Genomic DNA, 27,163 nt, shown 5'->3' on the forward strand with positions numbered 1-27,163 from the left:
CCTCAGCCTCCTGAGTAGCTGGGATTACAGGCACGCACCACCATGCCCAGCTAATTTTTTTTGGATTTTGAGTAGAGACGGGGTTTCACCATGTTGACCAGGATGGTCTCGATCTCTTGACCTCGTGATCCACCCGCCTCGGCCTCCCAAAGTGCTGGGATTACAGGCTTGAGCCACCACGCCCGGCTTTTTTTTTTTTTTTTAAGATGGAGTCTTGTCCTACAGTGCAGGCTAGAGTATAGTAGCATGATCTTGGCTCACTGCAACCTCCACCTCATGGGTTTGAGTGATTTTCTTGTCTCAGCCTCCCGAGTACCTGGCATTACAGGCACCTGTGACCACGCTCAGCTAATATTCCTATTTTTAGTGGAGACAGGGTTTCACCATGTTGGACAGGCTGGTCTTGAACTCCTAACCTCAAGTGATGGCCTGCATTGGCCTCCCAGTGTTCTGGGATTACTGGTGTGAGCCACTGCACCCAGCCCTGAATTCTTTGTTTATTTGTTTTCTTGAGACAAGGTCTTGCTCTGCTGCACAGCCTGGAGTGCAGTGGTGTGATCAAAGCTCAGTGTAATCTCAAACTCCTGGGCTCAAGTGATTCTCTTGCTTCAGCCTCCCAAGTAGCCAGGATTACAGAAGTATGCCACCATGCCCTGCTAATTTTTTTTTTTTTTTTTTTTGAAACGGAGTTTCGCTCTTGTTACCCAGGCTGGAGTGCAATGGCGCGATCTCGGCTCACCGCAACCTCCGCCTCCTGGGTTCAAGCAATTCTCCTGCCTCAGCCTCCTGAGTAGCTGGGACTACAGGCACGTGCCACCATGCCCAGTTAACTTTTTTGTATTTTTAGTAGAGACGGGGTTTCACCATGTTGACCAGGATGGTCTCGATCTCTTGACCTCGTGATCCACCCGCCTCGGCCTCCCAAAGTGCTGGGATTACAGGCTTGAGCCACCGCACCCGGCTCCCTGCTAATTTTTAAATTTTTTGTGGAGACAGGGTCTTGCCACTTTGCCCAGGTTGATCTCAAACTCCTTGGCTCAAGAGATCTCCTGCCCTGTGAATCACTGAACAGACCCCAGCATGTATTCTTTTCTTTTTATTTATTTATTTTTTCTTATTTTTTAGTTTAAAGGAATGTAAATTCCTTAGATTTTTTTTTTTTTTTTGGAGATAGAGTCTCACTCTGTTGCCCAGGCTGGAGTGCAGTGGAGAGATCTTGGCTCACTGCAACCTCTGCCTCCTGGGTTCAAGAGATTCTCTGTCTCAGCCTCCTGAGTAGCTGAAATTATAGACGCATGCCACTACACCTGGATAAATTTTACATTTTAGTAGAGATGGAGTTTCATGTTGGCCAGGCTGGTCTTGAACTCCTAACCTTTACTGAGCTGCCTGCCTCGGCCAGCATGAATTATATTAATCATAGAAAACATATTAGGAGTTTGGAATGCCTAAATTTTTATTTACAAAAAAATTTCTTTTTGAGACAGGGTCGTGCTCTGTCACCTAGGCTGGAATTCAGTGGCATGATCATAGCTCGTTGCAGCCTCAACCCCCTAAGCTCAAGCAATCCTCCCATCTGAGCCTCCCAAAGCTGGTATTACAGGTATATGCCACCACATCCAGTTAATTGATTTTTTTTTTTTTTTTAGAAATGGGGTCTTGCTATGTTGGCTAGACTAGTCTTGAACTCCAGGACTCAAGCAATCATACTGCCTTGGCCTCCCAAAGTCTGGGGCTACAGGCCACTGCTCCTGGCTGAAATGCTTTAATTTTAAAGTACAAAGATGGCATCCATTTTTGTTTGAGGTTCTTACTGTTTCAAGAGATCCACCAATATCCTAGAGGAATCCTTTCCATGAAGTGGTAAAGCTTGTGAATATGTAATGTTAAAAAAACCACAAAAAGATGTAGGTATTCCAGAGAAGGCAGAGCAAGATAAAGATTTCAATTTATAAGCCAGTGATTTTTTTTTTCCCTGAGACATAGTCTCACTCTGTCACCCAGGCTGGCGTGCAGTGGTACTATCTCGGCTCACTGCAATCTCCACCACCTGGGTTCAAGTGATTCTCCTGCTTCAGGCTCCTGAGTAGCCTGGATTACAGGCATGTGCCACCATGCCCAGCTAATTTTGTACTTTTAGTAGAGATTGGGTTTCTCCATGTTGGTGGGGCTGGTCTCGAACTGCTGACCTCAGGTGATCGCCTCAGCCTCCTGAGTAGCTGGGACTACTGGCATGCACTGCAATACCCAGCTAATTTTTGTATTTTTAGTAGAGAGAGGTTTTTCCATGTTGGCCAGGCTAGTATTGAACTCCTGACTTCAGGTTATCCACCAGCCTTGGCCTCCCAGAGTGCTGAGATTACAGCCATGAGCCACAGGTCCTGGCTGTCAATGATTTTTCCAAAATAAGTAGGCATCCCTGGGAAGGAAATAGGAAATGAAACATTTTGTATATAATTTGGATTTGTAGGTATCCTTCCTAAGCAATTTATTAGAAGGTAAACAATAATTACATAGAAAGAATCTGGTTGGTAAATATAATAATCATGAAACCTTATTAATTTATATTAATTATCAGGAAAACTGAATTAGGGAGAGATATGAATCATATAATAGAATTACTAAAATTGCTCCCTTGTTCATCTACCTAACTCTCTTCTATCTCCATTTAATTCTGTACACAGTTTATCAAGTGGAAAAAAGAGGTGTTTTTTTTTTAAATTGTGTTTGAGATGGAGTCTTGCTTTGTCATCCAGGCTAGAGTGCATGATCTTGGTTCACTGCAACCTCTCCCTCCCTGGTTCAAACGCTTCTCCTGCCTCAGCCTTCCAAGTAGCTGGGACTACAGGCACGCTACCACAGCTGGCTAAATTTTTTGTATTTTTAGTAGAGATGGAGTTTCACCATGTTGGCCAGTCTTATCTCAAACTCCTGACATCAAGTGATCCACCCACCTTCGCCTCCCTAAGTTCTGGAATTACAGGCGTGAGCCACCACGCCTGGCCAAGAGTGCTTTTTATGAAGAAACAGCATGTACAAAGGTTCAGGGTTGGGACTATGAAACAGCTCTGCGTTTTCCTGCCTCACTACCCTCCTCATCCCCATGCTTCCTTATGACCTCAAGATTTTCAACAAAATAAATGAATGAAAATAATCCAGCACTTAAGAACAGAAGCTAGGAATTAAGTAGACCTAGATTTAAATCTCAGTTTTATAGCGTTTATAAGCTACAAATTACCCAATTTTGACTAAGCATAATTTAGTGATACCTACCCACCCCCGTTTTTTTTTTTTTTTTTTTTTTTTTTTGAGACGGAGTTTCACTCTTGTTACCCAGGCTGGAGTGCAATGGCGCGATCTCAGCTCACCGCAACCTCCGCCTCCTGGGTTCAGGCAATTCTCCTGCCTCAGCCTCCTGAGTAGCTGGGATTACAGGCATGCGCCACCATGCCCAGCTAATTTTTTTGTATTTTTAGTAGAGACGGGGTTTCACTGTGTTGACCAGGATGGTCTCGATCTCTTGACCTTGTGATCCACCCACCTCAGCCTCCCAAAGTGCTGGGATTACAGGCTTGAGCCACCGCGCCTGGCCTTAGTGATACCCCTTTAAGTTCTGGCAGATGGAATGAGACTGCCCTAGGTTCTTGGTGAAGGCCTTTGTTTAGAAGTATGGTTCCAGTGACTGAGATTTCCCCCACTAACTCCTATAGTCTACGCTTCCTTCATTCCACTGGATTCTGTTAAATGGTCTTGGTAGAGCCACTGTAGCCTGAATTATGCACTCCCATGTTATGATTAAAGCATTCTTGGGCTGTTTCATTCATAGTGTGATCTTCCCTAGGTTGATCAAATGAGTAACTATTGAAACAAATGCAATACATATGATAGAGTTAGAAAGCTCCCAGATTGACTAATCTTTGAATTGGAAACAGGAGGAGCAAAACTCCATTATCTAGCCCTTTTTTTTTTTTTTTTTTTTTTGAGGCGGAGTTTCACTCTTGTTACCCAGGCTGGAGTGCAATGGCGCGATCTCAGCTCACCGCAACCTCCACCTCCTGGGTTCAAGCAATTCTCCTGCCTCAGCCTCCTGAGTAGCTGGGATTACAGGCACACGCCACCATGTCCAGCTAATTTTTTGTATTTTTAGTAGAGACGGGGTTTCACCATGTTGACCAGGATGGTCTCGATCTCTCGACCTCGTGATCCACCTGCCTCGGCCTCCCAAAGTGCTGGGATTACAGGCTTGAGCCACCGCGCCCGGCCCCTATCTAGCCCTTTTGAGTGTAATGGGAACATAAGATGAAAGCCATGCCTAATCCTCTGCTTGGATGGCCACACTGGTATGTTACCCATTTGTCTTTTATGGTTTTGTGCTTCTTGTTGGCCTCTTGTTTGGCATGTAACATCTCCAGATTCTAATTCCTGTTGTGACTATAGCAGGTGTACATGAGACAAGATAATGAGCTGTGTGTGCAGGGGGAAATGGCGTAGTGGTGAAAACAATGGCTGCAAGCAGAATGGTGTATTCTGAGCTTGTTGAGTTACTGGCCTTTTGGTTTTGGGGTAGCTGAGTAGACCAGCTGTCCTGTTAGGTGGCATATGACAAAGAGTATTCCTCTATGACAAGATTTCCACATTCATTCTTGCTAGTAGAGGTGGTAGACAGTGAGAGGTATATGTACATCTCTAAGACTTTAAAGAGGACTCTCCCAAAGCAATACAAAATTTAAGGCCTCAGACTAAGGCCATGAATTTAAGACACTAGAGAAAAAAAGGACTTGTCCATTTAGCTGTACAGGGTGGGGCTGAAGGCTGTTTAGTGCAAAGGATGAAGTGAGCCATTTCAGTCCCTGTGGCCATAGTGACAAAAACGGAACCATGGGTCTTGGATAGGTGAAAATTATGCAGTTATACGTAAATCCACTAGGTCTCTTTTTTCTTTTTTTGAGACGCAGTTTCTCTCTTGTTACCCAGGCTGGAGTGCAATGACGCAATCTTGGCTCACCACAACCTCCGCCTCCTGGGTTCAGGTATTTCTCCTGCCACAACCTCTTGAGTAGCTGGGATTACAGGCACACACCACCATGCCCAGCTAATGTTTTTGTATTTTTAGTAGAGACAGGGTTTCACCATGTTGACCAGGATGGTCTCGATCTCTTGACCTCATGATCGACCCGCCTCGGCCTCCCAAAGTACTGGGATTACAGGCGTGAGCCACCGCGCCCGGCCCTCCACTAGGTCTCTTAAACTCAAATCCTCATCTGCCAAAGGTAACAATGAAAGGAGTATTTCCATACAGGGAGGAGACTGCCAAAATGACCCTCATTCTGATATTCAACTTTTCCTTGGGGAATCTTTCATAAATCGCCCTTGGTACCAGGGAGGAAGCATTCTGCTTTTTACCTATTTCTTTTTTTTTTTTTTTTGAGATGGAGTCTCACTCTCTCGTCCAGGCTGGACTGCAGTGGTGTGACCTTGGCTCACTGCAACCTCCGCCTCAGGGGCTCAAGTGATTCTCTTGCCTCATCCTCCCGAGTAGCTGGGATTATAGGTGCCTGCCACCATGCCCAACTAATTTTTGTATTTTTTTTTCAGTAGAGATGGAGTTTCACTATGTTGGCCAGGCTGGTCTCGAACTCCTGATCTCAAATGATCTGCCTGCCTCTGCCTCCCAAAGTGCTGGGATTACTGGCGTGAGCCACCATGCCTGGCTCTACCTATTTCTTAAATACTGTAACAGACTATGCTGAAACAGATGGGTCTGCTGGCTGCCATGTTTTGTTTGTGCTACCCCACATCTGCCTGCCTGGTCCTTATGGTCTAACTCCCACATAATTTTTTGTTGTTGTTGGTTCCTCTTTTAAAATAATTAAAGATAAAGTTAGGAGAATTTTCTTTTTAGACAAAGTCTTGCTCTGTCACCTAGGCTGGAGTGCAGTGGCACGATCTTGGCTCACTGTCATCTCCAACTCCTGGGTTCAAGCGATTCTGCTGCCTCAGCCTCCCAAGCAGCTGGGACTAAAGGCACCAGGCTAATTTTTGTATTTTTAGTAGGAACGGGGTTTCACCATATTGGCCAGACTGTTCTTGAACTCCTGACCTTGTGATCTGCATGCCCTGACCTCCCAAAGTGCTAAGATGCGTGAGTGACCGCGCTCAGCCAAAAATTAGGAGTTTTAAGAATTCTATTTTTCTTCTTAATTAATAAATAATGTATTACATAGTAATTTCCAGCAAGTTTGGGCTGTTATTAGTGCTGTATAAAGTAGTGCTTCATGCAGTACATTGTAGATGCTTGAATTTGGATGCCTAGAAGGGTATGGGACTCCTTTTCCCCATGCTACTTACCACGTCTTATTGACTTATACTGGGCTAATTAACTTTTCCCCAGTCCTTAAAGGCTTCTCAGTTTGAATCCTTGATTTAGATTAAACTTGACTGACCGAAGTTCAGGGAAGAGACTTACAAAATGTGAGTGTTTACTTTCATTGTTTTGTTCTCCAGGAGTAGGCAGCTCCGTGGCAGAGGATATTTTCCCTAATCAGTGAGAAGGGCCCTCAACAATTCTTAAGTCCTCCAAGTTCAGATATAACAGGCATATCCAGAAGTGCTACCTTCCATCTGTTCTCTGTTCCAAGTTTTTCTGTGTGAAGATTCTCTTTTTCTTTGAATGACTGATAAAGAGAACATCTACCAAGCCGGGCGCGGTGGCTCAAGCCTGTAATCCCAGCACTTTGGGAGGCCGAGGCAGGTGGATCACGAGGTCAAGAAATCGAGTCCATCCTGGTCAACATGGTGAAACCCCGTCTGTACTAAAAATACAAAAAATTAGCTGGGCATGGTGGCATATGCCTGTAGTCCCAGCTACTCAGGAGGCTGAGGCAGGAGAATTGCCTGAACCCAGGAGGTGGAGGTTGCGGTGAGCCGAGATCGCGCCATTGCACCCCAGCCTGGGTAACGAGCGAAACTCCGTCTCAAAAAAAAAAAAAAAAGAGAAAAAGAGAACATCTACCATATAGAGGAAAACCTTTATACCTTATCCACAGGGTATGGCCTTATTCCATGACTGCAAAAAAAAAAAAAAAAAAAAAAAATCGTATCAGAGTACAATAATAGGCATAACACCTGAGCCCATGACTTGTGCAAAAGGTAAGACAGAGGGAGGGTAGGGAGGAAGGCTTCACTCTAATATGCAGCTCAAAAGTAGGTTTGGTAGCTACGGGACCTCACCTCAGCACAGGTGTCACAGGTATTGTGTGGAGCAGGGTTTTATGGCAGATTTGGGGTTCTCAGAGATCACCACAAATTGAGTTTTATGCTTTAATCAAGCCTCATCTTGCTCACCAGTAGTATGAAGGTCCAGGTAGAACACTCAGGTCTGGCTCTCCAGGCAGATAGATACATAAAGCCAGTCACTGTGATGTAAGAGGCCTCCTTCACTGCATGAATCCCTCTGCGGAGTCACAGTAGGTTTGACGTGCAGCTGCCCAGTAATTCCAACTATCTGCGGCTACTTTGGGTGAGGTCTATAAAGTTTAGATTCTCACAGTGAGTGATCTTACAGCATGCAATATGGGCACCAGGACACCCAGAACTTCCTAGAAGTAGGTGACCTTAAAATTAAGCTGTTGGGCCGGGCGCGGTGGCTCAAGCCTGTAATCCCAGCACTTTGGGAGGCTGAGGCGGGTGGATCACGAGGTCAAGAGATCGAGACCATCCTGGCCAAAATGGTGAAACCCCGTCTCTACTAAAGATACAAAAAATTAGCTGGGCATGGTGGCGCGTGCCTGTAATCCCAGCTACTCAGGAGGCTGAGGCAGGAGAATTGCCTGAACCCAGGAGGCGGAGGTTGCGGTGAGCCGAGATCGCGCCATTGCACTCCAGCCTGGGTAACAAGAGCGAAACTCCGTCTCAAAAAAAAAAAAAAAAAAATTAAGCTGTTGGTTGGCTGGGTGTGGTGGCTTACCTGAAGTCAGGAGTTCGAGACCAGTCTGGCCAACACGGTGAAGCCCCACCTCTATTAAAAATACAAAAATTAGCCAGGCATGGTGGCACATACCTGTAATCCCAGCTACTCAGGAGCCAGATGCAGGAGAATCACTCAAACCTGGGGGGTAGAGGTTGCAGTGATCCGGGATTGCACCACTTCAGTCCAGCCTGGGCGTAAGAGTGAAAATCTATCTCAAAAAAAAAAAAAAAAAAAAAAAATTAGGCTGTTAGCAGAAACATGTCTCATCATCTTTGTCCCCAACTTAGCTGACTAGAGACTGATAACTACCACAAATTCAGATAAGCAGGGTGTAGTTCTCTGTGGTGTATCTCTGGTCTCAAAGGCAGCTTTCATGGCACATGCTTTCATAATGGTTGTTTAGCTCTACCAACATAAAAGGAACCCAGAACAGGGTTTTTCTAAGTCAAGATGGCCTTAAATTCTATGGATTAGTCTCCTATGGTATTGACAGTTACCAATGACAATTTCTACTTGTATATTGTTGGTGCAAACTAAATGATGACTACTTTTTTTTTTTTTTTGAGACAGAGTCTTACTCTGTCACCCAGGCTGGAGTGCAATGGTGCAGTCTCAGCTCACTGCAACCTCCACCTCCTGGATTCAAAGGATTCTCTTGCAGCTCAAGTATCTGGGACTACAGGTGCCTACCACACACTCAGCTAATTTTTGTATTTTCAGTAGAGACAGGGTTTCACTATGTTGGCCAGGCTGGTCTCGAACTCCCGACCTCGTGATTGGCTTGCCTTGGCCTCCCAAAGTACAGGCGTGAGCCACTGCACCCAGCCATGATAACTACTTTCTGACGACTCTAGACAATACTGATTATGTGACCCTGGGCAAGTTACTTAACCTCTGTATCTGTATATGTCTGTAAAATGGGAATTGTAACAGTTCCTAGTTTATAGCATTTTTTTTGAGGAGTTAATGAGTGTTAATACATGTAAAGTGCTTAGAACGGTGCCTGGCATATGGTAACTATTCCATAAATCTTGGCTGTCATTAATTTATTATTGTTATTATTGAACTCCCCATTCCATTTGTCTAAAATAATTTACTAGAGATAGAAGAAAGGAGGGAATGGAGAGAGGAAAGGAGGGAGGTGGGGAAAGTACTCAGGGTTAGGACTTTTAGTAGCTAGGGGTCAAGGAAGAAAACAGGTTTGGCAAATAAGTAGGACCGTCTCTAGGAAAAATGCTTCCTAGAGAAAATCCTTAACAGTGATGATGTGGGTTACAAAGAGCATGGGTCAAAACTACCCCAATGTGCTGCTAAAGAAAAGGAGCAGGAGTCAAGCCATATCAGACCACAGTGGGAATTAGACTGACACAGATTGAGCCTCAGGCAATCCAGTTGAAAACAGATTAAATTTGTAGATAAATAGGTCAAAAAGAAATATTCTCAGCTGCTTGTTTTCCATATAAATTGTTTTGCCACCTTTAAAGTTTGTTGTTTTTTTTTGAGATGGAGTTTCACTCTTGTTACCCAGGCTGGAGTGCAATGGCGCGATCTCAGCTCACCGCAACCTCCGCCTCCTGGGCTCAGGCAATTCTCCTGCCTCAGCCTCCTGAGTAGCTGGGATTACAGGCATGTGCCACCATGCCCAGCTAATTTTTTGTATTTTTAGTACAGACGGGGTTTCACCATGTTGACCAGGATGGTCTCGATCTCTTGACCTCGTGATCCACCCGCCTCGGCCTCCCAAAGTGCTGGGATTACAGGCTTGAGCCACCGCACCTGGCACCTTTAAAGTTTTAAAGCAGTGCTGTCAGTTTATCATAATTTTTTAGGTAGGTTTCCAACTTTTGTGCTTTTTAATCTAAATACATTTTTACATGATTAAGAAAAAATGTACATGTTTCATATTATGAAGTCATTGCAAATATTTAAAAAGTAGTAAACAGCAGCCGGGCACAGTGGCTCATGCCTGTAATCCCAGCACTTTGGGAGTCCGAGGTGGGTGGATCATGAGGTCAGGAGTTCAAGACCAGCCTGGCCAACATGGTCAAACTCTGTATCTGCTAAAAATACAAAAATTACCCAGGCGTGATGGTACAGGCATGCCTGTAATCCCAGCTACTTAGGAGGCTGAAGCAGGAGAATTGCTTGAACCTGGGAGGTGGAGGTTGCAGTGAGCGAAGACTGCACCATTGTACGCCAGCCTGCACAGCATAGTGAGACTCTGTCTCCGAGAGAAAAAAAAAAAGTAGTAAACACTATGTACAATATGATTCCTTAAGAAACGCGCGCCTGTGTGTGTGTGTGTGTGTGTGTGTGTGTGTGTGTGTACACACAAAAAATTCTCAAAGACCCGAAGAGGCAGTTAAGCAAATCTCTGGCCACCAGAATGACTAAACATATAAAAACCCAGCAAATGAAAAGAATAATTTTTGACTTAGCTGTCATGCTGAAGAAATTTTTATTGCAAGCATTTTGTTTTGTAGCAAACTGTTTTGACCAAGTCATCTCATGCCAGTAGAGTGCCAGAGAAGTAACTGATTAGGATGTGTAACTGATAGAGGCTGGTAAAATAAGCAATGGGTCAAAACAGAGCAAGGAGAGCTAAAGGGAAATGGAGAGAGGTCAGGGAGAAGCTTAGAGTGCATCTCACCAACACTGAGTTAGTCTTTCTTTAAAGGATGGCAAAATTCATCCTAGATCCAGAGGCAGGCCTTCGAAAGCAGAGGACTACACTTGACATATAACATGAAATTAGATGACGATGTTCTGAATGAGAGGACTCTCAACTTGAAAGAAAGAATGTTTTTAGGATTGGCATTATCTCCTTTACTCTAGGTATTTGCTTAGCAAACCCTTTCTTCATACATGGTTCAAAAGCAAATCACATTTTCCATATTCCCTATTAAATTATTATACATTATGAGTGGGGACAGTGTTCTTAATGACAAAATATTGTCATTTTAAAAGAAATATCATTTCTAAAAGAAATCAGGAAGATAATTCCATTTACAATAGCTACCAAAAAAATAAGATACTTAGGAATAAACAGAGGTGAAAGATCTCTAAATTGAAAACTATAAAACCTTGATGAAAGAAATTGAAGAAGACACAAATGAATGAAAAGACATCTCACGTGCATGAGAGAAGTAATATTGTTAAAACAGCCATACTGGGCCGGGCACGGTGGCTCAAGCCTGTAATCCCAGCACTTTGGGAGGCCGAGGCAGGTGGATCACGAGGTCAAGAGATCGAGACCATCCTGGTCAACATGGTGAAACCCTGTCTCTACCAAAAATACAAAAAAATTAGCTGGGCATGGTGGCACGTGCCTGTAATCCCAGCTACTCAGGAGGCTGAGGCAGGAGAATTGCCTGAACCCAGGAGGCGGAGGTTGCGGTGAGCCGAGATCACGCCATTGCACTCCAGCCTGGGTAACAAGAGCAAAACTCTGTCTCAAAAAAAAAAAAAAAACAGCCATACTACCCAAAGTAATCTACAAACTAAATACAATCTCTATCAAATAGCAATGATATATTTCACAGAAATAAAGACAATCATTAAATTCATATGGAGATCAAAAAGACTCTTAAAGGCAAACCAATCCTTATCAAAAATAACAAAGCTGAGGCACCATAGTACTTGATTGCAAAATATACTACAAGGTTATAGTAACCAAAACAGCATGGTATTGGCATAAACACAAACACAGAGACCAATGGAACACAATAGAACCAGAAAAAAATTCATGCATCTATGGCCAACTGTTTTTCAACTAAAGTGCCAAGAACATACTCTGGGAAAAAGACAGTCTCTTCAATAAATGGTGCTGGGAAAAATGGAAAGTCACATGCAGAAGACTAAGACTAGACCCTGTCTCCACCATATACACAAATCAACTCAAAATGGATTAGACGTCAATATAAAACTTGAAACTATGAAATTACTAAAAGAAAACACAGGGGAAATGCTTTATGACACTGGGTTGGGTAAGACTTTTTTTTCTTTTGAGATGAAGTTTCGCTCTTCTTGACCAGGTTGGAGTGAAATGGCGCGATCTCAGCTCACTGCAACCTCCACCTCCCGTGTTCAAGCGATTCTCCTGCCTCAGCCTCCCAAGTAGCTGGGATTACAGGCACCCACCACCACTCCCGGCTAATTTTTGTATTTTTAGTAGAGATGGAGTTTCACCATGTTGGCCAGGGTGGTCTTGAACTCCTGATCTCAGGTAATCCATCTGCCTCAGCCTCCCAAAGTGCTAGGATTACAGGCATGAGCCACTGCACCTGGCCTTTTTTGTTTTGTTTTGTTTTGTTTTGGGGGACAGAGTCTTCCTGTCACCCAGGCTGAAGTGCAGTGACACAATCCCAGCTCACTGCAACATTCACCTCCAGAGTTCAAGCGATTCTCCTGCCTTAGCCTTCTGAGTAGCTGGGACTACACGTGCGTTCCGCCACGCCCGGCTAATTTTTGTATTTTTAGTAGAGACAGGGTTTTGCTATGTTGGCCAGGCTGGTTCTGAACTCCTGACCTCAGGTGATCCACCCACCTCGACCTCCCAAAGTGCTGGGATTACAGGCATGAGTCACCGGACCCGGCCAAGTTCTGGTGTTTTACCGCACAGTAGGGTTGCCCTTAATAATAAGGTATTATGTATTACAAAATAACCTGAGGTGAGAGAGATGCTAAGTACCCTGATTTGATCAGTATACAACATTTGTATTATGGAAACACCAAACTGTAACCCAGAAATGTGCACAATTACAATATGTCAAATAAAAAAAGAATCCTTTCCTGTATTTATTATTACTGAAATGGGCAAAATAGCAACTTCCTATTTACTACATCACAGAAATGATGGAGTAACTAAGGAAATTTAATTAGGAGAGTTCCAGAGAACACAGTGTAATTTTATTTTTCTTTTTTCAGATAAAGCAATAGAACAACTTACTCAGCTTGAAGAGTACCTATATCATAATTTTCGAAGTTTGCATTTGCATTTCTTATTTCATCACTAATTTCTGAAGTCACAACTCTTACCTTGAAATCTTCCCAAGTTTTGCTCACTTAGCAAGCTTGCAAACTACTGTCCGGCATTTTCCTGAGGCAGATTACCATAGCATCATCCAGTCTATCAACCTTGAAAACAGAAAGGTGAATCCTAAGAATTTTGTGATAAAGCTAAAAGCCAGTAGAGAGCACAGGCCTTCTCTGGTTCTGATGCAATGATTCTGAAAGACTCCCATGACAAAATACTTTTATCTAAAAGATTGTACTTGTTCTTTACACTTTAAGAACCCAGAGTTTCTGATCATGCCAATCATTAGATAGGAGGCCTCAGAAAGGTCTTTGAGCATCCCTGGTCCTTAATTTCCACTTCTGTAAAAACTCAGGGGTGCCTTAGATAATCTCCAATTTCATCTCCACTCTGATTTCTCATCCTATGCTTCCTAGATTATTTCTTCAAAATCGTGTGCCTCAAATCAGGAAGAAAATCTGGCAGAAGAGCAAGAATTGTACTTGTATTACTATTTTCACCAGCTCACCTACCATCCTGTTTCTGTTTTTCCAGGTAAGAGCCTTGAAGTTGCTTTTGGTTTTTCCCTTTTATGTACTTTAGACAAATTATGACATTAATTATAAATACAGAATACTTTTCAAGTTTTACCCATTACTTCTGCAGATACTATGTCATTTGATTAGCACAACAGTTCAAACCGGTAGGTATTATTTTTAATTTACCTGGTGAGGCAACTAAAGCCCAGGAAAGTTCAGTGAATTAATTGCCCAGAATAACATAGATAGCAGCTATGGGACAGGTCTTCTTCTTCTTTATTTTTTTTGTAAGGTGGAGTCTCACTCTGTTGCCCAGGCTGGAGTGCAGTGATGCAATCTTGGCTCACTGCAATCTCCACCTCCGGGGTTCAAGAGATTCTCTAGCTTCGGCCTCCCGAGTAGCCAGGATAACAGGCACATGCCCCCATGCCCTGCTAAATTTTGCATTTTTTAGTAGAGATAGGATTTGGCCATGTTGGCCAGGCTGGTCTTGAACTCCTGACCTCAGGTGATCCACCCTCCTTGGCCTCCAAGAGTGCTGGAATTACAGGCATGAGCCACCGCACCCAACACGGACCAGGTCTTCTGATTCTGAAGTTTTCTTTTCACAACACTGAAATTTCTATTAAGGCAGACCCAGGTTTTGTAGCACCTGAGGTACCTATAATTTTGATGACTATCTTCAAGGATAGGAGTACAAAACTACAATACAACACGAAGTATGATCCTGTGAATATACTGTTAAGGCCCTTCTCAGGGACTCCTTGGGGTCTATTCAAGGAAAAGGGTCTCTAGGGTTAGGTTTCGTGTAGTGTTTTATATATGCTAGATACTGAAATAAATACCTTTTTTTTTTTTTTTTTTGAGATGGAATCTTGCTCTGTTGCCCAGGCTGGAATACAGTGGTGAGATCTCAACTCACTGCAACTTCTGCCTCACGGGGTCAGGCAATTCACCTGTCTCAGCCTCCTGAGTGGCCAGGGCTACAGGCGTGTGTCATTATGCCTTGCTAATTTTTATATTTATAGTATTGGCAGGGTTTTACCATGTCTGGGCTGGTCTCAAACTCCTGGCCTCAAGTGATTCACCTGCCTCAGCCTCCCAAAATGCTGAGATCAGAGGTTTGAGCCACTGTGCTGGGCTGAAATGAATACCAATTTTATTATCATAATAACCCTGAGGTAGATATTATCCTTGTTTTACAGAGTCAAGAGGCTTGGAACCGTAAAATGACTTGCCTGAGGGTATAGAGCTGGTAAGTGCAAGAATCAAATTTGGAACTCAACAGATCTGGCTCCCAGGTCTATGTTGTGAATCACCACACTATGCGGCTCTGTAAGCCTTCTTTTGAGGTTCCTTTTTTAACCACTTCTCGCTACAAACCATAGGAACAAGTCCTTTTAAGTTTACATCTGGACCAGACTCTCCAGTCTCTCTAACTTAACTCTCCTTACCATCTACCTGAATGTCCTGGCTGCCACCCTAGCACTGCTCTTAGAAGTCCTGGCTGCCCCAGTGACTTCCTTTCTCTGTGTTTATCAAATGTAGAAAGCAATTACTGTATTACTCACAAGTAGTACTTGGCCATGAATGCCATACTGTCTTCTAACATACTGAACTGTTATTGGAAAGCACCTGGGACCTCTCAGGACCTGATCCTCCAATCTCTACTCTTCTTCAATCTCGAGTTCTTCATTTGCAAACTAAGGCCTACCTCCCAGGGTTTTTAAGAGAATTGAGGGGGAGGGTAAGGGAGGAAGACTCGAGAGGAAGGGCCGGGTTCTGGCAAGCAGCAAGTGCTCAACAGATGTTCGTTAATCTCTGCCTGACTCAGTCTCCCCCCGAAAACTTGCAAGCTCTTTGCAGGCAGGGGCCTTGCCTCATACTTTTTCGGTATTTCTCAAAAGTCCTGGACATCAGACACACTCCATGGTTATTTGATCACTTAAACACACACAAGTTGCTTATCCAGTCACAGAGCCTCTTAATGATAAAAACAGGCTCTGGAGTCTGACTTCAAATGCTGGCCACTAACTAGCTGGGCCGTCTGGAAAGTTACTTCACCTCTCTGGGCCTCGGGTCCCTTATTTACAAAATGTTCACGGCAGTGCTTACTTCACAGGGCTGCGAGGATTACAGAGGATAATCCGGGTGAGACGCATCAGCCCCAGCGCCGCCTGCTTCAATTCTATCCTGCCCCACACAGGCATCTTCCATAAGCCTCCAGCCCCAGCATTCTCGCTTCTCCACGTGGTCGACGTGCACACGCCACCCCACCGGGCCTGTCTCCCCACGCTCTTACCTGCTCTTCTTTCCCGCGTTGTCTTTAATACCCACCAGGCGCCAACCGCCGCGGGCCTGGCTCTGCGGTGAGCTAGTTGCATGGAGTCTCCCATCAGGACCTCCCGATGAGCCTACGCGGTCGGTTCTATTACCGTCGCCACTTCAGGGGTAGGAAACAGGCCCGGAGGGCCGGGGAACTTCCCGAGGTCACTGAACTGGTGTCAGGCCCGGATTGGAATCCAAGCACATCCCAGTCCAAGCCCGGCTTCACAGCGCCGGCCCCGGCCGTCTTCCGGGGTCCCAGTGGCCCCCGCGTCCATTCAAATGCTGCCTAGTCCCCCTCTCCAGTCGCTTCCCGCTACTCCGCGCGCGCATCGCCCCCCACCCCTCAGGGTCAGGCCTCTCGGTGGCTCTTCCTTTTTCTCTGCCAGAAACTGAGGGGTGAGACCGACGTTTGTGTCCCGAACGAGGGCAGGTTGCCTAGAGCTCGTCAAACAGGGACCAAGGGACGAGTCTGGCAGGGCGCGGTGGCTCCGCGCCGCTCTGCAGGAGCGCGGGGCGCAGGTCCGACCGGGACCTGGATCACTTGGTGGGGAGGGGGCGCCAGCGCGACTGAGAGCGTGTGGAAGCGCTAGCTGCAGTTCGGATGTCAGTATGGCGGGGAGGGGGCGGCGGCCCAGAGAGACGACTCCGCCCCCTGTGCGCATGCTCGGGCCCTGGCGGGTTATAAGGCAGCCGCGCCGGCCGGGCCAGACAAAGTGGAGAGCTGCGACGTGACTGCCTCGCCGCCCGGGTGCTCGAACGAGCAAACGAGGCAGCGAGCGAAGGAGAGGAGCCAGACCCTGGGCCCCGTGGAACTCCAGCCCGCGCCACCACGTCACGCACACGCTTGGCGCTGCGATCCGCGAATATAACGGTTAGTTGGGTAACAGCCGGCGGCACTCGGCGCGGACCCCGCGGTGCCCTCGTTGCCCTGGTGGGGTCGGAGGGGACCTCCGGGGTTGGGAGACTTTGTCTCCGGGGCAGAGAGGCGGCCCAGCAGAGGGCATCGTGGCCGCAGGCAGCCGCGTGGCCTCGGCCGCGGTGCTGGTGAAGGAGACCTTGAGGCGCTGAGGACAGCGCCTATCTCAGCCCAGCCGCGGCCCCCCGGGTGAGATGCCGGCCCCTGACCTGGCCCACGAGTTGGGTCGTGGTGCCTGGTGACCTTGGGGAAGTCGCCTCACCTCTGTGGAGTCTTCAGTAGGCTCCTTGAGAGATGCTTTGATTTGGAAAAGGGGTAACGTGAGGCTGCTTCCTGTGGTGTCTACAGACTCCCCTGGCCGCTTCTGCTCCAAGAGGAGGGACTCGAGGCAGGAGTTATTTTTGATTCGTAGCGTTATCTGCCCCAGCCTTCTCCGCCCCGCCGATCCTCGCCCCACCTGGTGACCTGCGAGGGTGATACAGAGAGCCGCATCCCCTGCAGCCAAGGCGTGACTGTAGGGTTCGAGTACACGTTGCGGAGGGGACCGGGCAGCCCTCAGACTCCCGGGAGTGGTGCTGACGGAGGCTCTTTGTCATTCAACCTGTGGCTGCGGGCGTCCGCCGCTGCGCCCTTCTACTCGGGGACTTAAGGCGGCCTTATTGAGAGAAATCTGGAGGGTAGCGTTACTCTTGGTCCGATGCAAGCTTTTTGTTCCAAGTACGTCCCGTTTTTTTTTTTCCCCCAGCATGCGTTTTAACATTTTATTACTTTGTTGTGACATATTTGATGCAACAAGCAGTTGCCAAAACTAGTTTGTAATTAATCTAAACCAGGAGACAAACTTGTTACTACTTTAGTCTTTGCTTGGGTTTCCAGTGGCTGATTAGGAACTGTGCTGCTACTGATAACAGTAAAATGTTTACGAGGTACTTTATTTACCATAACTTACTATAACTTGTTTTGAATTTGTTTTTTTTCCCAAAAATTACTCTAGTTTCAACGATTTTTATATTAACCACCATCCCAGTGAGATGGTGCAAAGACTATGTGTCTTCAGTTTTTTAGTTAGATGTTAAATAGTATCGATAAATTCAAGTCTTACACCCTGGGGTATAATTTTGTCTTCAGATCGCCATAGGAACGACCAAGATTCAAGATATCTAACACTTAAAACACGTAGTAAGATTTTGTATTTATACAGAAATTGAATGTATTCCAGTAATTCATTTTGGGTTTAGGTAGACGCTGTTTCATCAGATTGCAGTCACTCTTGCTAACTATGCAAATTAATGATCTGAGGAGCATTTCGTGAGATTTTTATAGCTGAATACATTTAAAGGTTTAGTTGTAAGCGTAATGGGATAGGCTGTAATGTCCTTAAAACAGATTAAAGAGGAAAAAAATATCACTGTAGGAAGAAAGTAACGGTTTACATCTTTTGGCCACTTAATATGGGCATATATTAGCTCTGCAAAGGATCCTAATGACCAGCTGGTCAGGATCTTTTGTTTTACACAGAAGGAAACTGAGGCTGGAGGGAATTAAGCGATCTAACATTTTAGGTCTGAAAATTTGTTAATGGTTCGGTGGGAACTATGTGTGTCATTAGACTCATTTTTATTAGATCGTTAGGTTGAAAAAAAAAATAGATTGCTAGATTGACACTCCGGAGTTTTCTTCGAGATTGTAAATTTGGATACAAAATATCTCAGTAGGAAAATAGATTTCCCAACTTCTTATGTTCTGCATTCCCATCATGTTTTCAATTCACTTTATAATGCTCACTCCTATGCAAGATTAAGATCTCTGTAAATGCCTACTTGGCTGTCTTGGTTTTTTTTTTTTTTTTTTTTTTGTTTTTTTTTTTGAGATGGAGTTTCGCTCCATTGCCCAGGCTGGAGTGCAGTGGCACCATCTTGGCCCACTGCAGCCTCCGCCTCCCAGGTTCAAGCAGTTTTCTGCCTTAGCCTCCCCCGTAGCTGGGATTACAGGCACCAGCCACCATGCCCGGCTAATTTTTGTATTTTTAGTGGAGATGGGGTTTCACCATCTTGGCCAGACTGGTCTTGAACTCCTGACCTCATGATCCACCTGCCTCAGCCTCCCAAAATGCTGGGATTACAGGTGTGAGGCTATCTTGTTTTTGTTGCAGTTGAGGACTAGGAAGACAGAACTTGGGTATCAGGAAAACAGTCCAGACAGTTGTGAATTTTATATATTCAGCAGTTTGTTACCATGAGGCCCTATGAGAGACTTAGGATTCAGTAGTGAACACATTTTACCACTTGCCCTCTAGAGTTATACTCCAGCTGGAAAACAGATAAATTTATGATTGCCACAGCAAATACTCTTTACAAACAAGTAGAGACAGTTATGATAGGGTAACTACAGATTCTGTAGGAACAAATACTGCATTGTATAGGTGTGAGAAGACACCCAACTTAGCATAGAAGCAATCTGGGGAGATCTTTCTGAGGAAATACTGTTTAACTTGGGACTTGAAGGATGAAGGAGCTAGCCAGGCAAGGCAGTGACGATGGGTGGAAAGAACATGCCAGGCATGAACACTGAAGCTATGCTCAAGAGTACAGGGTATAATGAAAGAGCTGAAAGAATTTTACCAAAGCTAAAAAAACATAAAGGAGTCAAAGAGAATGGGAAGAGATGAAAGTTGAAGAGATAGACAGTATGAGAAAATGGAGGGCCTTGTAAGCCATTTTAAGGAATCAAGAAGGGTAAAAAAATTTAAAGGAGCACTCTTATCTTGAAGCAGATAAAAGCAGTTTAAAGTCCGGGGGTGCGGTGGCTCAAGCCTGTAATCCCAGCACTTTGGGAGGCTGAGGCGGGTGGATCACGAGGTCAAGAGATGGAGACCATCCTGGTCAACATGGTGAAACCCCGTCTCTACTAAAAATACAAAAAATTAGCTGGGCGTGGTGGCGCACATCTGTAGTCCCAGCTTCTGGGGAGGCTGAGGCAGGAGAATTGCTTGAACCCAGGAGACGGAGGTTGTGGTGAGCCGAGATTGCGTCATTGCACTCCAGCCTGGGTAACAAGAGCAAAACTCCGTCTCAAAAAAAAAAAAAGAAGCAGTTTAAGGATTTTTCAGGGTGGGCGTGATGGCTCATGCCTGTAACGGCAACACTTTGGGGAGGCTGAGGTGGGTGGATCACTTGAGGTTAGGAGTTTGAGACCAGCCTGGCTAACGTGATGAAACCCTGTCTCTACTAAAACTACAAAAAATTAGCTGGGCATGATGGCATGTGTCTGTAATCCCAGCTACTTGGGAGGCTGAGGCAGGAGAACCACAGGAACCCTGGGGGATGGAGGCTGCAGTGAGCTGAGGTCGCACCACTATACTTCAGAGAATGGAGAGATGGAAGTTGAAGAGATAGAGTATGAGAAAATGGAGGGCCTTGTAAGCCATTTTAAGGAATCAAGGAGGGTAAAAAGTGAGACTCTATTAAAAAAAAAAAAAAAAGGATTTTTCAGTGGGGCTGAGGATAACCTGATTGGATTTTGCATTGTAGTAACACCACTCTGGATGCAAATGTAGAGAACAGGCCAAAAGGAGGCTGTTGGAATGGTATGAGACCACAGTGATGGAAAAGACAGGATTTGGTGGGGTCTAGATGTGGGAGACTAGCAAAGTCAAAGAAGTTAAGGATATAACCCAGGCTTTTGGTTTGAACAAATATGAATTTATTAGGTGGTGTTTGTCTCCATTTAACCAATAGGGACACTAAGAAGTTGTGTGAGGAGACCAGGACTGCTCAGTTTGTAAGGCTTGGAGACAAAATTTAAACTGTTCTTGTTTTCAGTTTTTGTTGGTGACCCTGAGAATGGTGTTTTTCTTTTTTCCCTTTTGAACATTTTAGTATGGAAAATTTCAAAACACAGTGAAGAGACACGATTTATCTCTTCCCCTACCTATTTTCCCCAGACCCTACTGGATTACTGTGAAGTAAATTCTACAAATGATTTCATTTGTTTTATTTCAGTACAGATCTGAAAGGTGACTCTTGAGAAAATCATAACCACAATGCCATTATCCCACCTTTAAAAAGGAACATCGCCAAATATCCAGTCAGTATTCAAATATTCCTGGGTTGTTTTTAATAATTGGTTAATTGTTTTCCTTGTAATGTATTTTCCTTGTAAGGTTGGTGCAAACATAACCGGTTTTTTAAAAATTGCCATCACTTTTAATGGCAATTTAAAAACCATAATTATCTTTGCACTAACCTAATATTTGTTGAAGGAACCAGGCCATTTTTCTTCCAGTTTGTCTCATTCTGGATGTTGATGAATATGTCCCTCGGGTATAGTTTTAACATGTCCTAGTTTAATATATCCCTCTATCATCCCTTGTATTGCCTGTAAATTTGTAGGTAGATTGAAGACTGAGCAAACTTAGTTCAGGTTTGATTTCCAAGTGGGAGTTGCAGGGGAGGAGAAAGTATAATTCCTAGGTATTGGTGTGTACTTCCTTCAGAAGGCATCTATTTGGTTATTCCTCTTTCTACCACATTAATAGCCTTTTTTCATTATTTCACTAGTCGTTTGCTAGTGCCAATAATTATGCCTTTAATTCTACCATTTCTTTTTAATTTAACTAGAATATCTCTATAAAGAGAGGTACAATTTGGAAGGACAAGATAAATTAAAGTTTATTTGACCTTGTCCCCAAGTATCAGCAGTACAAATTTTATATTTTAATTCAATGTGGTATGTTATTGAGATACTATCTTTTTCTATAAATGTATTTAAATGTATTGAGGTATATCCTCTTAAAAGGCCACTGTTTTAAGTTGTAAAGGTGTTTTTAAAAGCACACAATGTCAACATTTCAAATGACTTTTAGTATTTGGAATATTTAAAATTTTTGTCCTTAAATTGATGGAGTTTCTTTTGGTTTTTTGTGCTCTTTCTTGGAGGACTTAGCTGTTCCCACAGCTTGTAGGGAATCCCTAGAAGAATCACTACTAAATCCAATTCTCTAGCTACAAAAGGATTCCAGATTGTAAGTTCCTCAAGGACAGGGGTTGAACACTCTTACTGATGATCTGCTTTTCCAGTTGCTTCTTGGGCATTTCAAACTTAATATGTCAGTTAAAGCTCATTATCTCTGCCTGTTTTCAACTTTCCTTAATCCTCCAAGCCTAGTTTTTTTCCTCTGACTCTACCGTTCTTCAAGGTAGTCAGGCTTAAAATTCTGAATCATCTTAATATTCCTCCTAGAAGGCCCCTGCCCTACCACATGCAGTTGGTGCCAATCCCTTGTCCCTTTTGTTATTTCTTGTCCAACCCCCCACTTTTCATTTGTAGTACTGCTACCTAGTTTATTTTTCTGTTTCCAGGGAGGGAGCGTTATAGGAAACTTTTACAATGAATGAAAGAAGGACCAGTATAGATGGCATGTTTAGTTCCTAGTGTCATTTTGAGAGGAAATTAAAATGCAGTGACAATTTTTTTTTTTTTTTAATACAGGGTCTCACTCTGTTGCCCAGGCTGGAGTGCAATAAAACCATCATGGTTCACTGCAGCCTCTTAACTCCTGGGCTCAAGCAGAGCCACCTCAACCTCCTGAGTAGCTAGGACTACCAGCATGGGCCATAATGCTCAACTAATTTATCAAAAAAATTTTTTTAGTGATAGGGTCTCACTGTGTTGCCCAGGCTGCTCTCAAACTCCTGGCCCCAAGCCATCCTCCTGCCTTGGCATCCCAAAGTGCTGAGATTACATGCATGAGCTACTGCACCTGTTCAGCAATAACAATCTTCTAGGATCACAGTACACACAGTGATAAGAAGGATTCACATCCACCAAACCAGTGAGGTGGCTGCATGGGCTGAGCCATTGAAGGGTGTCACTGACCATTTGTGCTACAGAGTAAGATCCAGCTCTGTTGGTTATCTGCATTACCATGTTGCTAATCACAGTTCATGATGCTGTTGAATCTGAGTTAATTACAATGAGCCTTTGTATAGGAGAATTTCCTCAAAATGTACTGATATTATAAGCTGTCTATTTGATTATTGGTTGAAAAATATCTTCTGATTTTGCTCTTTCTATACAAATCTTTTGAAGACTATTGAAGAATGAAAACCTATACACTGCTTTTGTATGTTAGACTATTTTGGAGAGTAACAGGGCCTTTGTAAATGGTCTTACTGAGTCTCGGGAACTAAAGCTTATGTTTTTACTTTACTGACCTCCTCTTCTATTCCTGTGTGGAGGAATTTTTATCCTGGGTCTGCATATTGATCCCCCAAGGTCTATTGAATTTGCGGGGGGGGTCTGTCTGTCAATTAGTTTTGGGGAAAAATATTACATCTTTTCATTAAGCTCTTAACGCCCAGCCTAATTTGTTTTAAAAAAGCACATTGTTGCTGGGCGCAGTAGCTCACGCCTGTAATTCCAGCACTTTGGGAGGCTGAGGTGGGTGGATCATGAGGTCGGGAGATTGAGACCATCCTGGCTAACACAGTGAAACCCCATCTTTACTAAAAAAAAAAAAAAAAAATTAGCTGGACGTGGTGGCACACGCCTGTAGTCCCAGCTACTCGGGAGGCTGAGGCAGGAGAATCACTTGAACTGAGGAGGTGGAGGTTGCAGTTAGCTGAGATCGAGCCATTGCACTCCAGCCTGGGTGACAAAGTGAAATTCCATCTCAAAAAAAAGTGCACATTATTGGCCGGCACTTTGGGAGGCCGAGGTGGGTGGATCACTTGAGGTCAGGAGTTTTAGACCATCCTGGCCAACATGGTGAAACCCTGTTTGTAATAAAAATACAAGTAGTAGGGCATGGTGGCATGCACCTGTAGTCCCAGCTCCTCAAGAGACTGAGGTAGGAGAATCACTTCAACCTGGGAGGCAGAAGAGGTTGCAGTGAGCCGAAATTGCACTACTGCACTCTAGCCTGGCAACAGAGCAAGACTCCGTCTCAAAAATAATAATAAACAAAATAATGAAAGAAAATAATACTTTTTTAAAAGCCCATTGTTAATTCCAATTAAAATGTTTTGATTTTCTATCTTTGCATTTTATTTTATGCATTTAAAAACATCCTGGCTGGTCGTGGTGGCTCATGCCTATAATCCTGGGAGGCTGTGGTGAGTGGATCACTTGAGCCCAGGAGTTCAAGAGCAGACTGGGCAGCCTGGTGAAACCTTGTTTATATTAAGAAAAAAACATTTTGACAAGGGTTCCATACGTTTTACTAAATGGCCCGAGGAGTCCATGGCACCAAAGAGTCTAAGGATCCCTGCTCCTAGCTTCCTTTTGTTCCAAGGTTAGAATGTAGAATGAAGTTAGCCAGAACTTGTGAAACAACACAGCACAGGGTGATGTCACAGGATTTTACAGAATCATGATGTCATTCTTTGGTTATGACTTATTTTGTTTACTAATCATCATAAATTCTGACTTCACAAATGGGAGGAAACAAAATGCTTGTGTATGTGCTAAGAGAGAATAAAATAAAATTAAGGCATAATAATTTCTTTTTGTATTCAAGAAGTATATGTTTATGTTTCCGAAGGAGTTCTCTCTTAAGTGCCATAAGTTTAATGGAATATTGGTTGTCTTCGTGTGTTCACATCTTAAAACGTACTTAAAATTGCTTCATATCTTATCTTCAACAGGTCACTGTTAATGTAGGTGTTTATTTTGCTCAATTGGAAAAATCTTTATAAAGAGGTTGATGAACCTAAAGTTTTAAATATCTGCCCTGGAAATTAGAAATGTACATTTTTTTTTTCAATTTTTATTTGTTACTTCACTCTATTGTGTTGTATGATGCTATTGTTTTTTTTTTTTTTTTTTTTTTTTGAGACGGAGTTTCGCTCTTGTTACCCAGGCTGGAGTGCAATGGCGCGATCTCGGCTCACCGCAACCTCTGCCTCCTGGGTTCAGGCAATTCTCCTGCCTCAGCCTCCTGAGTAGCTAGGATTACAGGCACACGCCACCATGCCCAGCTATTTTTTTGTATTTTTAGTAGAGACGGGGTTTCACCATGTTGACCAGGATGGTCTCGATCTCTTGACCTCGTGATCCGCCCGCCTCAGCCTCCCAAAGTGCTGGGATTACAGGCTTGAGCCACCGCGCCCGGCCTGATGCTATTGTTGATACTCTCTTTCATGTAGAAAATTTGATGGAGTAGAGGGAAGGATAGTGGTTTAACAATTACTGTAGGTTCCAGGAAAATAAAACACTCATTTGAAAATTGTGTATTTCTCATAAAAGAACTGATGGTTATCTTAATGGCAGCATAGTCTAAGATTTATATTGTTAGCAATTAAAAAGGCTATTTGGTTGTGCTATGTTTTGAGTTAATAATATTGACTTTGATACATCTTTAATGTCTGCAGATAATTTCCCCCAAAGCTTTGCAAATAAACATTTGAGAATGGTATACTCTGGTTTCTCTTCAGATCACATAAATTTTTCTCCTTTTACTAAAGATTTCCATGGAGAGAATGGTGAATAATGTTTTAGTGCCAGACAAACAGCATTCAATTTAATACTCTTTTGTGATTTATCTGTTACTGGTGAAGCAAACAAGAAAACAAAACAACTTAGTTCTTTATTGAAGATAATGGGGGAGGTCAAAGGTAGCATCATAATGAAGTTCAGACTCATTCAAGGAATTTTCAAACAGTTACTGTTGTATATAAGAAGTTATTAGAAGAGATTAGAGATTTAAATATATATTTAAATATTGTTTAAGAACTTTTAGAATGAGAATAAAACTCTGAAATGAAATGTTTTATTATTCTGTTGTCTCTAGTCCTCAAAGTTTTTTTAATGTAAAACTAAGTATAATGTTAATTATTTCAGTGAGTGAATAATTCAGTTTAGCTTTTTGCATGAAAAGAAAAAGCTTTCTTTGTTGTTTATCTTTTTCTTAATGAATCACAATCCACTTATTCTCCCTATTAAGCATCTGATACTGGAAGTGAAATACATCGTAATAGAAATACCATCTATTATTAATATATTCAAATGCTCATTTATATTCAAAGTAACATAAATGATGTAATCTGACAACTCACTTGTTTGTAACTTTAATCTAGCCAGTACATTTATTCAGATTCTGGAACAAGTTAGGTTATATGTTAGTAAATTTAAATGGCCCACTTAGATATTGATTTGTTGAATGTATTTTGGGTTGCTGTAGAAAACAGAACACATAGTAATTTATTTCAGAATATAATCTAGAATTTTTCCAAGCAAAACCTACAATCGATGGACATATCCCCCAACTTTCTTTTCTTCATGACTTCTCATGTTGTTTTATAAAATGTAAAATGGTCTATATTTGGAAATTCCCGTCCAACCAAGAAATAAATTAATATGTGAAAGGGATACAGGACTCTCAACTTTGGCAGTAGCCAGTTTTTCAGTCTGTGAGAAGAAGGCAAAAATGAAGCATTTGTTTTTTTTTTTTACCCTAGCAGATGAAGGAAAAAATGAAGCATTTTTAAAGATTGCAAAATTTGCTGGTGTAGTAATAGCTCAGAAAAGAAGATTGATAAGTTCATTGTGCAAAAAGTTGTGCTCTATAATTTTTTTTTTCTTTAAAAAAACAAAACAAAAAAACTTTTCTGCTTTGACTATAGAGGGCACTAGATCCAGAAAGCATTACATCACTGAAAGGTTTTTTTTTTTTCTTCTGGTTTCATATTTTTCTCTGCTTCTCAAAAAGTGGGAAAATTAGATCACCTGAAGTTCATATTTGTTCGGGATGTAGGGATTTTTCTTTTTTTTTTTTTTTTTTTTTTTTGGAGGTGGAGTTTCACTCTTGTTGCCCAGGCTGGCGTGCAGTGGCACAAGCTCAGCTCACTGCAACCACCGCCTCCTGGGTTCAAGCAATTCTCCTGCCTCAGCCCCCTGAGTAGCTGGGATTACAGGAGCCTGCCACCACACCTGGCTAATTTTTTGTATTTCTAGTAGAGAGGGGGTTTTATCATTTTGGCCAGGCTGGTCTCGAACTCCCAATGCGTGATCAGCCTGCCTCAGCCTCCCAAAGTGCTGGGATGACAGGTGTGAGTCACCGTGCCTGGCTTTTTTTTTTTTTTTTTTTTTGAGATGGAGTTTTGCTCTTGTCACCCAGGCTAGAGTGCAATGGCACAATCTCAGCTCACCGCAACCTCTGCCTCCCGGGTTCGAGCGATTCTCCTGCCTCCCCCTCCTAAGTAGCTGGGATTACAGGCATGCACCACCACGCCTGGCTAATTTTGTAGTTTTGGTAGAAATGGGGTTTCTCTATGTTGGTCTGGCTGGTCTCGAACTCCCAACCTCACGTGATCCACCTTGTTCTTTGGGATTGTAGAGTTCATAAAGAAATTTATATCATAGTTTGTGCTTGGATAGTATACACAAAAGGTGAAATG

General features: G+C 43.4%; 1 protein-coding gene and 2 pseudogenes across 2 annotated transcripts in view; 2 read left to right on the forward strand and 1 right to left on the reverse strand.

The window, feature by feature from the left end:
• LOC104652263 (large ribosomal subunit protein eL37 pseudogene) overlaps window positions 1-16,495 on the reverse strand; it is a 70,382-nt pseudogene extending 53,887 nt beyond the window's left edge. Inside the window, exons 1-2 of the transcript XR_745595.3 lie at window positions 15,825-16,495; window positions 13,007-13,105 (exon numbers count right to left, since the gene is read on the reverse strand). The product of XR_745595.3 is annotated as a large ribosomal subunit protein eL37 pseudogene (transcript). The remainder of the gene's footprint in view (window positions 1-13,006; window positions 13,106-15,824) is intronic.
• A 63-nt stretch (window positions 16,496-16,558) lies between these two features.
• SLC16A1 (solute carrier family 16 member 1) overlaps window positions 16,559-27,163 on the forward strand; it is a 38,736-nt gene continuing 28,131 nt past the window's right edge. The window contains exon 1 of the mRNA XM_003933475.4: window positions 16,559-16,721. The gene's annotated coding sequence lies outside the window, so the exon portion shown is untranslated. The remainder of the gene's footprint in view (window positions 16,722-27,163) is intronic.
• Window positions 25,192-25,247, forward strand: LOC141580471 (U5 spliceosomal RNA; annotated as a pseudogene).

The sequence above is a fragment of the Saimiri boliviensis genome, chromosome 11 (genome assembly GCF_048565385.1).
Source record: "Saimiri boliviensis isolate mSaiBol1 chromosome 11, mSaiBol1.pri, whole genome shotgun sequence".
NCBI classification, from domain to species: domain Eukaryota; kingdom Metazoa; phylum Chordata; class Mammalia; order Primates; family Cebidae; genus Saimiri; species Saimiri boliviensis.